This window comes from Callithrix jacchus, chromosome 20 (assembly GCF_049354715.1).
Source record: "Callithrix jacchus isolate 240 chromosome 20, calJac240_pri, whole genome shotgun sequence".
Classification (NCBI taxonomy): Eukaryota; Metazoa; Chordata; class Mammalia; order Primates; family Cebidae; genus Callithrix; species Callithrix jacchus.
Window position 1 is genome coordinate 13,786,231 of NC_133521.1, and position 15,032 is coordinate 13,801,262.

A 15,032-nucleotide genomic window follows, 5' to 3' on the forward strand; every position below is an offset into this window, starting at 1 on the left:
AGTTGAATTGAATAGATTGACAAAAATCATCCAAAATCCACCACACCCAAGCTCCATCCATGCAAATGGAGGCACTTCGCTACTTGAGTCTCAAGTTTTATAAATTTTCTTTAAATAAGTTGCTAAATGTGCCAGTGGTCCAGGGCAAGAAGTTCTTCTCCCCAGACTTCTTATAGCAGCAAAGTCCTGCCCTCCCCATCCATGATGTTTCCCAGGCTCTGCATCCAGGCTTTATCACACAGACAACTTCCTTTGCAGACTGAGCGTGGATGGTTTCCACAGCGGTGTTGTATAGTGGGAGGAGTTTCATGGCTGAGGATCCTCTCCTTCCCAGTTGCTTTTCTCCTTTTATCCAGGTTATCCTAGCACTCTCCAGAATATCTTTAAATCTAATTTTTTTTTTTCTTGAGACGGAGTTTTGCTCTTGTTACCCAGGCTGGAGTGCAATGGCGTGATCTCGACTCACCACAACCTCCGCCTCCTGGGTTCAGGCAATTCTCCTGCCTCAGCCTCCTGAGTAGCTGGGATTACAGGCATGCGCCACCATGCCCAGATAATTTTTTTTGTATTTTTAGTAGAGACAGGGTTTCACCATGTTGACCAGGATGGTCTCGATCTGTTGATCTCATGCTCCACCCGCCTCAGCCTCCCAAAGTGCTGGATTACCGGCGTGAGCCACCGCACCCGGCCTAAATCTGATTTTTAACGTGATTCTTCTTCCTATGCCCAGAGCAAGCCCCAGTTTCTCCAGGAAAGCTTCTCTGTCCTGGTTCCTCTGAGCTCTGGGAGGCACATAGATAAAGTTGGGCCTTAGCATCAAGCTGCTGATGCAAAATCCTTGTGATTACGAAACTATACCCCCAATGGAGAATAAAGAATACAATGATTAATTGAGAAGTGGTAGGAAAAGGAAGCTTTTATTTTTTTAATCACTTAGGAAATCTTTGGACACTTTAGTCATGCCATGTCATTTAATCATCACAACAACACTCCCAGGAAGTATTACTGTCTCCACATCACCTATAAAAACAACGAGAATCAGATAAGTTAAGCTCCTTGTGCAAGTCCACAGAGAGAGAAAGTGACAGATGGTATTTGAATTCAGGTCTGTCGCCTCCAGGGACCTGCAAGCCTCAAACTGGACAAGCAGTACGTCCTACGGACTCCGTTACAGATAATCAATGCTGGTGTCCCTCCAAGGTGCACACATTTCTTGGTCACCAGAAAGACACTTGGGCTCAAACAAGACAACGTCTGGCTGAGATCATCCCTGTTTCCTGGTGAGAGCATTTGAGGAGACCGACATTGATTGATGCGGTTTGTAATAATACTCATTTTTCTGTAATCACTCCTTGAATTCCAGCCAAAGTGGGCCACACAGAGCCGCAGCTGTACGAGATGTCTGGATTCTCCCAGTCAGCAAAGAGTTGGGGACAGGGTGGTCACAGAGGAGCCAAGCCAGGGCAGAACGTTGACTCCATTCAGTGAATGCTTGTGGAATCCTTGCTCCACACCAGACCTTGGAGGCAGGGAGAAAAAAGCCTTGAAGTTGACAATGTAGTTCCTTCATATCAATTAAATGTTTATTTAAAAGACTGCAAACATAAAAAAAGGGTGGTTTCTTCCTTTGAGGGAAGCCACAGGCACATGAATGAATGCTGGCAGTATGATGTGCTGGGTATCAGAATTGGGGTGTGCTGGGGAGTCCAGAGAGGGGCTTCCCAGGGGAGCTGGAGAAGACTTTCCAGAAGAGGTACTTTTAAGACAGACCTTGCAGGCAGGTCTTATGCAGCTGTTCAGCAGGTAGGTGAGAGGCTGAGAGGTAGAAAGGGGGACCAGCTTGGCTAAAAGCTGCAAGTCCTGAGCCAGCATGGTGTGGTTGAGGCACAGCAAGAAGTTCTGGGTCAGATGCCGCCGCTGTCCCACCACATGCTATCTGAAAAGCCTCAGGCAAGTTTGTTTCTCTGTGCCTCAGGTTCCTCCTTCATAAAATGAAGAGGAATAGTCTCTGCTCCTAGGGTTTTTGTAAAGATTAAAAGTTATTACACATCTAATGCTCAGAACAGTTCCTGGCATAGATAGGTGCTCAATTAAAGCCAGTTAATTTTATTTGGTGATGATAATGATAAGACACTAGTGAGAAATAAGGACAGGACTTTAGGCCAAGGCCAAGTGATTGAGAGCTTCAAGTGCTATGGGAAAGAAGGAGAAACTTCATCCCATGGGCAATAAAGGATTCTCTGTTTCTGAACAAAACTCCAGCAGGAAGAGCACTGGATCCCGCTCCTGCAGCATCAGCCATGCTTTGTCAGAAAGGGAAATGGACTTTCATGTTCTTGGTGACACTGTATATTGAGGATTCTCTGCAGCTTAGCTTTCTCCCTAATTTAATAGTCAAGTGCTGTGCATATGAAAGGTTTTGGGTTGATTCAGTGCCTCCAAGCTCCCAGACTTCATATCATACTCATATGTTGTGGTTGAGGAGACAAAGTTAATGCTAAGAAGCAGAAGTGTCTCAAAAGAGCAAGCAATCAAATGGTTAATCATGCTTCTGGGGCTCAGGAAGCAAGTGACATAGGCCCTCAGGGAAGGGGCAGATGAGTGTAGACCAGCATAGTCAGAGAGGGCACCCCCATTACTCTCAGGTAAGCCCCCCACAGCAGGTGGCAAGGCCAACTTACTCAGCCCAGGCTTCTCAGAGGAGGGTGTGGAGAGACGAGCTTGACCTGACAGGACTAGGCTCCTCACCACCAAGCCCCTGTCCCTTCTTGTGCCTGATGAGTACGTCCGTAGAATTAATGAGGAAATCTCCAGGGCTTGTGGGAATTGAGACCCCTGGCAGATCTGCTCCACAGGAAACTGCCCATCTTCCCTCTTTCTGTCTCCCTCACTGGATCCCTCCATTCCTACTCATCCCGTCTCCCAAAACTGTTGGAAAATGGATATGGATATGTCACTGTCCCCTGAAGCCCTCCTAGGCTATCAGAGCACGTGCTGACTTACTTTTCTCTTGTCTGCCTTGACATCGAAGAAGCAGCTCCTCCTTCCCCTACCCTGCCTGATTCTTTATCGATTTGCTCCTTCCCTAGCCTCCATCCATACAGCCCTTAAATCAGCCTAACTCCAGTTTTATTTCTACTCCTTCACAGCTTGGGACTCTGCTTTCTTCACTCTTCACCCTTGAACACCGGAGCCTCCTGTTCCTGTTCCTCTTATCCTGCCCAGTCCCACCTGTCTGCATCCAGCTGCAGGCTTCTTGTCCCATAGTGTCTTCTTTAACTGCAATAGTCCACACTGATCTTTCCCTTTTTTTTTTTTTTTTTTTTGAGATGGAGTTTCGCTCTTGTTACCCAGGCTGGAGTGCAATGGCACAATCTCGGCTCACCACAACCTCCGCCTCCTGGGTTCAGGCAATTCTCCTGCCTCAGCCTCCTGAGTAGCTGGGACTACAGGCACGCACCACCATGCCCAGCTAATTTTTTGTATTTTTAGTAAAGATGGGGTTTCACCATGTTGACCAGGATGGTCTCGATCTGTTGACCTCATGATCCACCCACCTCAGCCTCCCAAAGTGCTGGGATTACAGGCTTGAGCCACCACGCCCGGCCGATCTTTCCCTTCTTACTACCTGTTTATGTGAGGTGACCTGCAATTCCCGCAGTTTAGTTTATCTTATGTCTTGTATTGGCCATAAGTACCTTGACTTGTAGGTCTGATTCCCCAGATTGGGTCCCTTGTGGAGGCCTCTCTACTCCTCTACCTGCAGTGGGCATGGTCACTCAGCACCAGCTCAAAAGGGATTCCCCTTCTCAGGGGCTGAAGACTGAACCCTTCTTCCTCCTTTCTCTCCATTCCAGACAAAAATTCCACAAAGAGAACAAAGGAAGCTGTTTGTATTCTCTCAAAGATAATAAAATGCAGGGAGAATCTAGAACAGGGAACGCATGTTCCACACCTGTAGACACGAGGAGTGGAGAGAAGTGATGGGATTTGTAACAAGCCCACAAAGGGCAGTTTTTATTTGCCTGGGTTTGGGTCACGGCTGTACAGCCTCCTTCCTCTGAGAGACACTGCCCTCCACTTTCCCTCCAGAGCTCGGAGGGCTGGAAACTTAGGAAGCCTGGCTGATCTTCCACATTCTTTTCCACTTGCCAAGTGGAAAACAAATTCATAGTTGAGGGAATGGAGGGCTAGAGTCTTTCCTGTACCCTCCTTCCTGCTGAAATTGGACACAGAACGAGGGTAGAAGTTAATCTGCTCATTTCAATCCTCACATTCATCAGCAAACCCAACCTGTGCCTAGAGGCTAAAACAAAACAAACCAAAAGCAAAGCAGGAATGACTGCAGTTAGACACCAAGAACTGTGTTCTACGTTGGGATAGAGCACAGAGGTGGCAGAGAGGAGCCATGGATATTTGAAGGAAAGGGAGAGATTCTAATTACCGTGGATTAAGCACACGCGCACATACACGCACAGGCCTGGAGGCAGAGGAACCTGATCTCACCCTCTCTTGAGTTCTGAGCTGCCATGAATAAGAAAAAAGGGGCCAGTGGGTAAAACAAATGACCTACAAGTGAACGGCAGAAGATCTGAGGTCTGTGACCCCACCTAGCTCTACGTCCGCTGCACTGGCTGCCTGAGAAAGTGATGAAATCTGAATTCTGGTTACCTCTGCTGGCCTTGGGCAAGTTCATTCCCTTTTCTGGGGTCCATGCTTCCATCCTCAAAATGAGGGAACTGGACCAGATGGTCCATAAGGAGCTCCCAGCCCTGCCTTCCAAGACAGTGTGAGTGTTTACTGTCTGCTGAGCCTGATGGACACATTGCCTGCATGAGTGCCCAGCCTGAGTTGGTCATCCAGGCCCTCAGTTCACTCCAGGACATTCACGGCTGCTCCCTGACTGCTGGGCAGGCCCCGGCCTCAGTGAGCCAGACATGCCACCTGGACACTGGCAATGTCAGGTGTGTGACAAGGGGCACCTGCCATTAGCCTCCCCACCTCAGGACACAGAGAGCAATGGTGATGTGCCCTGTGGCCAGACCCTCTCCTCCAGATCACTCCCAGCTAAGAAACACCCTGCAGCCCACTCCTCTAAATGTATCATGCAAGCACCTCCAGCAGCCACTGGTCTGAGTCCACTCTGCCATCAAAGAAGCCAACGTACCCACTTACCCCACACCTGACAGAAGGAGCTATCCCATGTCTCAGCAAGAATGCCCTTCACCCCAGCACTCCCAGTCCTCTCCAACAGATAAAGGCCTACTTCAGTCCGCCTCCTCCAGGAAGCCTTCTCTAACTATGCTGGTCCACACATATCTGCCCCTTCCCTAAGGGCCTATGTCACTTGCTCCCTGAGCCCCAGAAACACCATTAACCATTTGATTACATACTCTTTGGAGTAACTTTGGCTTCTTAGCATTAACCTTGTCTCCTCAATCACAACATAACCTCCATGAGTATCACATAGAGCCCAGGAGCTTGGCAGTACTGAAAAAATACAAAACCTTCCATATGCATAGCACTTGTCAATTAAATTACTTAGGGGGAAAGCTAAACTGCAGAGAATCCTCAATGTACAGTGAATCCTCGAGAGCATGGAAGTGTTCCTCTTTCTGGCAATGCATGGCTGATGCTGTAGGAGCTGTGCCTACATGCCCTCAGTGCCCCATATCATTTCTGTACCTGCTGGCTCAGCTGCCCATGGCCAGCACCTTCATCTTTGCCCTTGGGCTGCCAACATTCACTCTGTTCACAGCACATGGAAGACTGGAGGTGCCAGGGTCTGATGGGTGTCAGGGTAAAACTGTGTAAAACTGCTCCCACTTCCTCACTCCCTGGCCAGCCCTACACGCTGTTTCACACTATTCCCCAGAGCTTCCCTGTGAGATTAAGCTCTTGTCATCCACACTGCGTCTGTTTTTCCTTCTCTTTGACCCCTCTCCACTCATCTGCCAGTGCTCATGCCTCCCAGGCAAATTACATTCACTCAGTCCTCTTTTTAGTTCACAAACTGTATTAAGACAAGAGCAGCCCCAGGTCCCTTCCATCTTGTTGCTCTGCCCCAGCCCCCACATGTCCTCCTACTCTGCATGGTCAAACTATGTCCCAGGTATATCTATGCTCTGGTATATCTATGCTCTGGCTTAGATAGAGGAGAGAAGAAGATACTCAGGGAAACATTTTTCCTGTGAGTGAAATAGAGGCTGCCCCCATCCCTTCCTTTCATATGCCTTTGGTGAGAATTTAGCTACAAGGGAGGCTGGAAACACGCCCAGCTTAAAGTCTATTAATAAGGACGAGGAGAAATGATCGTGGTGGACAGCATACCATCTCTGCTACAGAATTTGAGTAATACTCACCCATTTATTGTGCTCCAAAATACTCCGAAACAAAGGTGCATGTCTTTCATGTGCTGCTTTGTTTAATTCTCACATCACAATGAAAGTGTTACTACTATTGTTTGCAGATGAAGAGAGGAAGGAACTGAGAATTTCAGTATCTTACCTGAAGTATCACATGAGCAAACCCAGATCTGGCTTACAGGTTTTCTATTACGTGCTTATTCTGTTTTTTATTACCATAATTGTATTTTATCTGGTATAGTATCCCTTCTTGGAAGGTGACAAAAAGGGAGCGCCACGAAAGGGAAAAGACTCACCCAACTCACAAAGAGAGCAAAATACAGAACTGGGCCATAATCTAGGGTCCTGGCCACTGACCTGCTCTTTGTATATGAAGCCTCCTCTGGGCCAACTACCTCCAAACAGCTCCTGCCTGGACTCAGACCAGTACCTATGGGTCTGCAAGGGAAAGGAATGTGTATTCTTAGACCACAGTTGCATCTGAAGTTTCTAAATAGAAAATCTACTGTCATAGTGATAGTAATGGTCCAGTGTCCCTTGTTACCTGTGCAGCAACCAATGTACTCAGCTCACAGGCCTTGCATCAACTCCCCACCCCTCCCAGAAGGAGAGGAGCGTGTATTCTCATGGGCCTGACTGTTGGCATGCAGGCATTAGACAGGGAAGCGGGATTGGGCCACCAGGGTCCCCAGATCCTCCATGAAGTCATCTCCTCACTGTCGTCAGTGTCAGTTGCCTAGCAACTGCCTTTGGCAGATGGTGGCACTGAGTGCATGCCAGTCTCTCCCATGGCTAAAAATACATTCCGACGACAACAGGTCTATTTTAAAAGACACAATGCGCTCCCAACGTCTTTCCTTGTCTGTGAGGAACTGTGCTGTGCCAGGTCTCTCTGGGCTTCTGATTTTGTCTGCTAGGGTGGAAGGGAGCATTCGAGGAAGAAAAAAATGCAAGGCCAGGCACCAAGGGGGTGCTCAGAAATTTGTCATGAAGGAGGAGGAGGAGGAGGAGGAGGAATAGGAAAAGGAGGTCGAGGAGGAGGAGAATGAGATGGAGGATGAAGACATGGAGGAGGAGGAGAAGGAGAAAGAAGCAGAAGAGGAAGAGGAGGAAGAGAACGAGCAGGGGAAAGGAGAGGACAAGGGAGAAGAAATAGTGACCTGGGAAGGAGATGTGCCGTGTTCAGCAGCAAATTCTCTACTCTGGCCATATTCTCTACCTACTAGAGGGAGGGGTTAAGGAAGTAAAAAACATAGACTCACAGAAGCCTAGAGCTGGAAGAGACACAATCCCATTTCACCTTTGAGAAACCAGAGGTCCTGAGAGGTGGAGACAAAAAGGGCTCTTTGCCATTGTTCAGCGTGGAAGAACTGAGCCCCCAGGTGTGGGGATGAGGCCACAGACCTCCAACTCCTCTTGCCTACCTAGAGGCAGTTTTATCACCCAGCCCTTGTATCCACCCTGGGTTCACCTGGCCCATTGCCTAGACAGAGCAGATTTACCAAGACAGAGGAATTGCAATGGAGAAAGAGTAATTCACACAGGGCAGAGCCAGTTGTGCAGAAGACTGGAGTTTTTGTATTACTCAAACCAATTTCCATGAGCATTTGGGGATGAGAGTTTTTAAAGATAATTTGGCAGGTGGAAACTTGGAAAGTGGGGAGTGCTGTTGGTCAGCTTGGAGATGGAATCACAGGGGGTGGAAGTGAGGTTTTCTTGCTGTCTCTGTTCCTGGGTAGGATGGCAGAACTGGTTGAGCCAGATTATGGGTCTGGGTGGTGTCAGCTGATCCATGGAGTGCAGAGTCTGCAAAATATCTCAAGCACTGATCTTAGGTTTTACATTAGGGATGTTACCCCAGGAGCAATTTGGGAAGGTTCAGAATCTTGGAGCCCGAAGTTGCATGACCCCTAAACTGTGATTTCTAATCTGTAGCTAATTTGTTAGTCCTGCAAACTGGTCCCCAGGCAAGAAGAGGGTCTTTTGGGAAAGGGTTATTATCCATTTTGTTTCAGAGTCAAAGCATGAACTGAATCCCTTCCCGAAGTTAGTTCAGCCTATACCCAGGAATGAGCAAGGACAGCTTAAAGGTTAGAAGCAAGATGGAGTTAGTTAGGTCTGATTTCTTTCACTGTCCTAATTTCCTCAGTTATAATTTATAGTTTTGCAAAGGTGGTTTAAACCTCATCAGCTCAGCCTTTCTGTTTAATCATCATCATCTGCAGCCTTCCCTGGTACAAAGAGAGTATGAATGCATTTAGTCATTCATTTATTTCACAAATATTTATTAAGTGTCTACTGCCATATGGTACCGGGCCTTGGAGATACAGCAGGAAACAAATCCATACAGCTCCCACCTCATGTTGCCTGCAGCTCACTAGGTGAGGCAGGCATTGAGCTGTCGAGCACAGGGTATCCTGTGCTGTAGACATCAGAATAAGATCCACATCCGGGCCTACTGACTAGCTCTGCAGCCACAGACTTATCACTTAATCAGGGCTGCAAGATAAAATACAGGAGGTCCAGTTAAATGTGAATTTCCAATAAATGACAACTTTTAAGAATGTAAGTATGTCTCCAGAATTGTCTTATCTAAAGTTCAACTTTTACTAGGGCTCTTATATTTTTATTTGCAGAATCTGGCACCCCTACCCTTAATATCACTTTTTTCAGTTTCCACACCTATAAGATAGGGAAATAGTATCTACTTACAGAGGTTACTCTTTGGACTACATGAAAATACGTATGTATCTGTGACTGGCAGGTAAATGTCACTTTCTCTCCTCTTCAAGTAGGATTTAACCAGGGGGTTAGGCCTGGCAGATGATGTGTCTGACCCAGTGGTCAAAATCAGGATTTTGTGTTAATCCAGCCATCTCCCCAGGGTCTGGTAGTAGCTGGTGGTGGGGGTAACACTGCTGTTTTCTGAGGCTAAGCCAGGGGATGAAGGAAATCTACAAGTTGAGATCTGACTTACAAAGAATCCAGGAACCAGCCAGTTAGCTGGAGGTGTGTGTCTGGCTGGGAATGCTTGTTAAGCATATGCCAGGGTTCTACCTAAGACTCGCTCCATCAGAATGTCTAGGGAAGGACATGCCCTTTAAACAAAATCGCTAATAACTCTCTGGACCCTAAAGTTTGAGAATTGCTGGTCTGAGGAGCAAGGAGGAATTGCTGTCCCTGGAGAGGCGCGATCCCACAGGGTTGCTTTAGAATGTGGGCTGCTGGCCTGGATCCTGGAACAGAAAAAGGACATGAGTGGGAAACTGGGTGAAATGGGAAAAACATCAGTAGTTTAGTTAATGGTATTGTGCCCTCATCAATTTCTTAGTTTTGATCCTTGTGCCATGGTTACGTAAGATGATAACATTAGGGAGAGCTCAGTGACAGGCATATGGGAACTCTCTGTACTAATATCACTACTCTTGCGTAAATCTCAAATTAGTTCTAAATAAAAAGTTTTTTGATTGTTTTAAAGCCTGCTTTGGCTCAAAGCCTGCCTTGGGCCTTTCCCCCTTTCCACTGTGCATCAGAGGCCCAGTGTGCATACTGACATTACTCCAGGCTGGAATTAGTTAAGCAAGTACAGGTAGCAGACAGCCTCCCCCACCCCCAAATACACACCAGGTACCCTGAGAGCATTTGCTTCTCCTCACTGCCATTCACACTGGGGCTTAAATGTCAACCCCAATGAATTACATTTTAATCTGTCTAAGTGATCAACCTGGCCAAGGCCCTAATTGGATGCCAGGCACACCCGCTGAAGGGCATGCATAATTCATCGGCTGGGAGGCTGTGGAAGGGCTTTCATCCTGGGCCAGGGAAGGGGAGGGAAAGGGGAGAAAAGAGCAGTGGAGGCTGGTGGAGAAGGGAGGAGGGAGAAAGGAAAGGGGGAGGGCAAGGGAGATAACTGGAAGGAGAAAGGAGAGATGTTTGGGGAAGGGAAAAGCTGGACAGCAGTGGGCAACTTGGAAGGGAAGAGTTGGAGGAGAAATAGCAGGTGGGGTTGGAGGGCAGAGCAGGAAGAGGCCTGGAATATTTGATAATCACAATAACCACAAGATCTTTAAGCGCCACTAGGGGCCACCTCCTCCAGGAAGTCTTCATTCACACCCTCCAGTAAGCTTGGGCCCTCTCTCTCTCCCTTAGTGCCAGAATGCGCCTCTGTTACACTTGGACTACTCACAGGTCCTACACTGTTTATGAAATCGTCTGTCTCTGATTCTCTGACCCTGGGTTCTCTCCCCTTTGCATGATGTCTGACTTGATGATGGATCATCACTGCCTGGCAGAGTCCCTGTGCAGAGTGTTGAATGGCTGAAAGATAGATTTCTAGTTCAGACAATTCAAAGAAACTATCTTAATGCCCCTGTCCAATGGGTTCTTCTTGCCCACTGCACAGACAAAACCAGACAGTGGCATTGCAAGAAAGAAACAGTTTAATACACACAAGGCCAGCCACACCACATGGCAGAGAGAGATATTACTCAAATCAATCTCGGAAAATTTGGAGGCTAGGGTTTTTCAAGGATAGTTTGGTAAGCCAGGGATTCTACTTCTGGGTGGGGGCCACAGGACAAGTTAGGTCAGGGAAGGTCCAGGTAGAGCCATCGGTAGTCAGAAATGCAGAAACCTGAAAAGATAAATCAAATGGCCAATTTTAAGATCTACAATAGTGATGTTATCCGCAGGAGTAATTGGGAAAGTTGCATATCTTGTGACTTCCTGAATAATGACTGGTAATGGTTTATGTCTACACCTTAGCAGAATTCTGGCTCCTCACATCCTCTTAATCTCGTGGCCTTTCATTAACTTTAGAAAGGTGGTTGAGTTTTGGGGAAGGCCTATTATCATTTATACTATAAACTAAATATTTCCTGAAGTTAGCTTGGACTAAGCCCAATAATGAGTGAAGACAGCCAGCCTGTGAGACTAGAAGCAAGATGGAGTCAACCATGTCAGATTTCTCTTATCATAATTTTGCAAAAGCGATTTCATTAACTAATTAACCCAAATAGGATGTAAACCACATGAGCCCCCTGGCTCTGCCATCAAACTTGCTTCAGCTTTGTCAATCAAGTTCCCTGACACCACCCTCTACTCAGCCCTTTGTCTTCTTCTCCTGCCTCCCATCTCCAGAGACCGCAGGAAAGTAAACGGTTTTAGTGGAATTGAAAAGGAAAGTCCATATTTTTTGGACACACCTCCTAATGCCTATTCAGGAACACAATTACCTCCCTGCTCCCTGCTTTCCCCAGTTCTCTCCAACTGGGCTCCTGCTCCACTCCAGCTGCTGGTCCAGGTTGCCAACCAACTCCCTGTAGTCCAAGTCAATGGCCACTTCTCAGAGGTATTGACCTTAACTGAACTCACACAGCACAGACTTCTCGCCTTGACACAATTTTCTCCTGACTCCCGACACCACACTCTTCTGCTCTTCTTCCTTTCGCCTTGGCATCTTCATGCCCATTTGCTTTGCTAAATTTCCCTCCTTTGGCCAGACCTGAATGCTGGCAAGCCCCAAGGCCCACTCCTCAGAGCTCTGCTCTCCTCCGATCACTGTTCCTACTATAATCATCTTATCCAGCTCCATGGTTTTAAGTGCCATCATATACTAAAGGTTCCTAAACACTTACTCCACCTTTGACCTCTCCCTTAAGCTCCAAGCACAAATATTCATTTGAATGTCTGTACTGATTATCTGTTGCTGTATCACAAATTACCCCCCAAATTTCGTGGTTTAAAACAACACTTTTTATGTCACATTTTCTGTAAATGAGAAGTCTGGTGCCACTTACCTGGATGCTTCTAGCTGAGACTCTGCCGTGAGATTATGGTCAAGCTGCTGGATGGAGCTGCAATCTCATTTGAAGGTGTAACCAAGGGAAAATGTGCTTCCAAACTCACTCATGTGGTTGTTGGCAGGGTTCTGTTCCTGGTAGGTCATTGAGCCAAGGATCTCAGTTCCTCACTGGCCATTGGCCAAAGGCCTTCTCCAGTTCCTTGCCATGTGGGTATCTCAACAGGCAGCTAGCAGAGGGGCAAATGTCCTGCTCTGGGACAAGAGAATGAGAGAACAAGAAAGAGTACCCAAAACAGAAGCCATGGGTGTCAGCTAATCTCAAGTTCCATCACCTCTGCCAAATTCTGCTTGCTAGGAGTTAGTCATTAAATCCAGCCCACAGTCAAGGACAGGGAATTACAAAAGGCATGAACTGCAGGACACAGGGGTCACTGAGGCCATCTTAAACATACATATCAAATGAAGTATGTCCATAACAGAACTGTTTTTCTACATCCCAAACTTCTCCTTCAAGTTTTTCCTATCATAAGAAATAATGTACCAGCATGGTCATAATTGTGCTGTCAACTGGATAAGATGAAACTGCAGCTCTCAGAATTCCCCTGCTGCATGGTTCTGGGAGAAAGTTGGCCAAAATAGGAACTTGCACAAGCTCTTGAAGGTAGGAAGTGAAGCAGCAGTCAGCATTCTTGAAAGCTCATCGTAGTCAGATATGCTGATGGGCAGGCACAGAAGTACCTGGAGCATCTCTGCTCATCCCCATGCTCTTCTGTTCTGTGTCCAGTTTGTCTCTCTAATGGCAGGTCTTGCTGACCAGCATCTGCCTAAGGCCCACCTCCAGAGGCATGGCTGTAGTCCCAGAGAGGTGCAGGCTGCACGGAGGCAGCAGTATTCCAACACCTTCTCCACGATCTCCTCTCATGGCCTGACCTTCGTGGCTGGATGTGCTGGGTTTCTTTTTCTTAAATATGTCCAGCTACTGCTCCAACTATAATAAATCCCTTATTCCATAATAATCATAATGCTGGCTCCCTCTTATCTCAATTGAAATGTCTCTTCCCCAGAGAGACCTTTCTTGAATTTACTTCCCTGTCTATGTTCCAGTCCTCCCATACCATGCAATTCTGAAAGAAACAATCATCAGTAATCCTTATCCACTTCTTACCATGTCCCACATATGGCATTATATACTTTAATTGTGCTACCGCAGATCATTGTAACTTCACTCTTATAATAAAGGGTGTGTCTATTCCTATTTTTAATTGTGAAATGAAGGCACAAAGAGGTGAAGTTATTTGCCCAGGAACTTACAGATAAGCAACCAAATCGATAGTATTAAGGGAATCTAAACCCACTTCTGCCTGACTTCTAACACATTCTCCTCATCACATTATAATCCTTCCCCATGTCTGAAGCTGGAGTTGGGAGTTTCTTAGCTTATCAATCTCAGGGTCTTCATTTGTAAACCACAGGCACCTCAGAGAATGATTATGAGCATTAATGGTTCTTAGCAAACTTTTATCCCTTCCCACTTCCCCTCCCCTACCTACAAATCTCATAATCCAGGTGAGTATCTCTACCAGGGTGGGTCTTCAGAGTGTAATCAAGGTCTGAGCAGAGGATCCATGGGCCTATCACATCTTATGGGGCAGATTTCATCCCTGAGCCTTAGAAGCACCCTGCAGGACCCCCACCTACCCCACTCCACCTCTCTAATGGGCGGAAACCCAACTCTCCGTCACATAGAGTCAGTCACTGAAGGCTGAGGGCTGGGCACCAAGCCTTCTGCTGGGCAATGTTTCCCTGCACAGGCTGAGTCACTCCCAGGGCACAGGCTCCCTTCCTTCATGGCCTTCACCAGCTTTTTGTGTCAGGCCCTCAAGATCTACCTGAAACTCTTCTGAGCTTTGTGCAATATGTGAAGACACATAGTCAGAGAAACAGACTCATAATTTGGCAGATCAAAGGGCTATGGAGAAGCTAGAGACACTTGGGTGTCACCATGATTAGTTTCATGTCCATTGCCTGCTAGTTAAAGCCTGAAGTCTTCACCTACCACCCAGAGCTCTTTGAAATCTGCCTTTAGCCAGGATTTCCTACCCAAATGATTTTATCTGCTCTTTTCCTCAGAAAAAGCAGACTCTTTTTGCTCCTTCAACTCTCAGCTCAGAACCCTGCACCCTCCTGGTGACCTTTCTTTGTATCTTTACCTGCTTTCTACCCTTGTTCAAAGATACATGTCAAAGCCACTAGCCACATACAGATGAAACAACCTTTGCAAATGATTTTCTTTTAAGATTTAGAAAAATCACTACTTTTAAAAAATCAATTTATACATTCCAAAAATGTTTTCCCATCTGTTGTCTCATTTTATCTACCAAAAATTATTAGGTGGGTTGGACATAAACCAACTCAACTGTAGAATTGTGAAAATAATCATAACTGGTACATTTGAGCTCCTTCTCTTTGCCCGGCAGTGTGCCAAGAACTTTCCATGAGTTAAATACAGTGTGTCCTTCCAAAAGTCCTTAAAGGCAGCTGTATTTATTACCCCATTCTCCAGAAGAGAAAACTAAGGTTTAGAAATATTTAAGAATGCCTGAGACTTCCAGTTCCAAAATGGTAGCATAGAAGCAAGCTAGTTTCACATACTTCCACCACCCTTCCCACCAACAGGAAATCAAAAAGAAATACACAGTGCCAAGATTATCATCGGAAATAATCCAGTACTCAAAGATGAAGAAGAAACAGTTTTGGGGGCTGCAGGGAGGTGAAAAAACTCCAAGAAAACAGTAAGAGAATTGGACTCTCATATCCATGATGTCCTTCCCCTCATTCTGCCCAGCAGCAAGTATGCAGAAAAC

At 46.6% G+C, this 15,032-nt stretch overlaps 1 long non-coding RNA gene across 3 annotated transcripts in view; it reads right to left on the minus strand.

Annotated features, from left to right (window-relative positions):
* Nucleotides 1-10,786: 10,786 nt before the first annotated feature.
* Nucleotides 10,787-15,032, minus strand: part of LOC108589336 (uncharacterized) — a 35,540-nt gene continuing 31,294 nt past the window's right edge. For all 3 annotated transcript variants that reach the window (XR_008478127.2, XR_008478125.2, XR_008478126.2), the window contains 2 exons: nucleotides 12,164-12,420; nucleotides 10,787-10,998 (listed from right to left, as the gene is read on the minus strand). This is a non-coding gene — a long non-coding RNA (uncharacterized LOC108589336). The remainder of the gene's footprint in view (nucleotides 10,999-12,163; nucleotides 12,421-15,032) is intronic.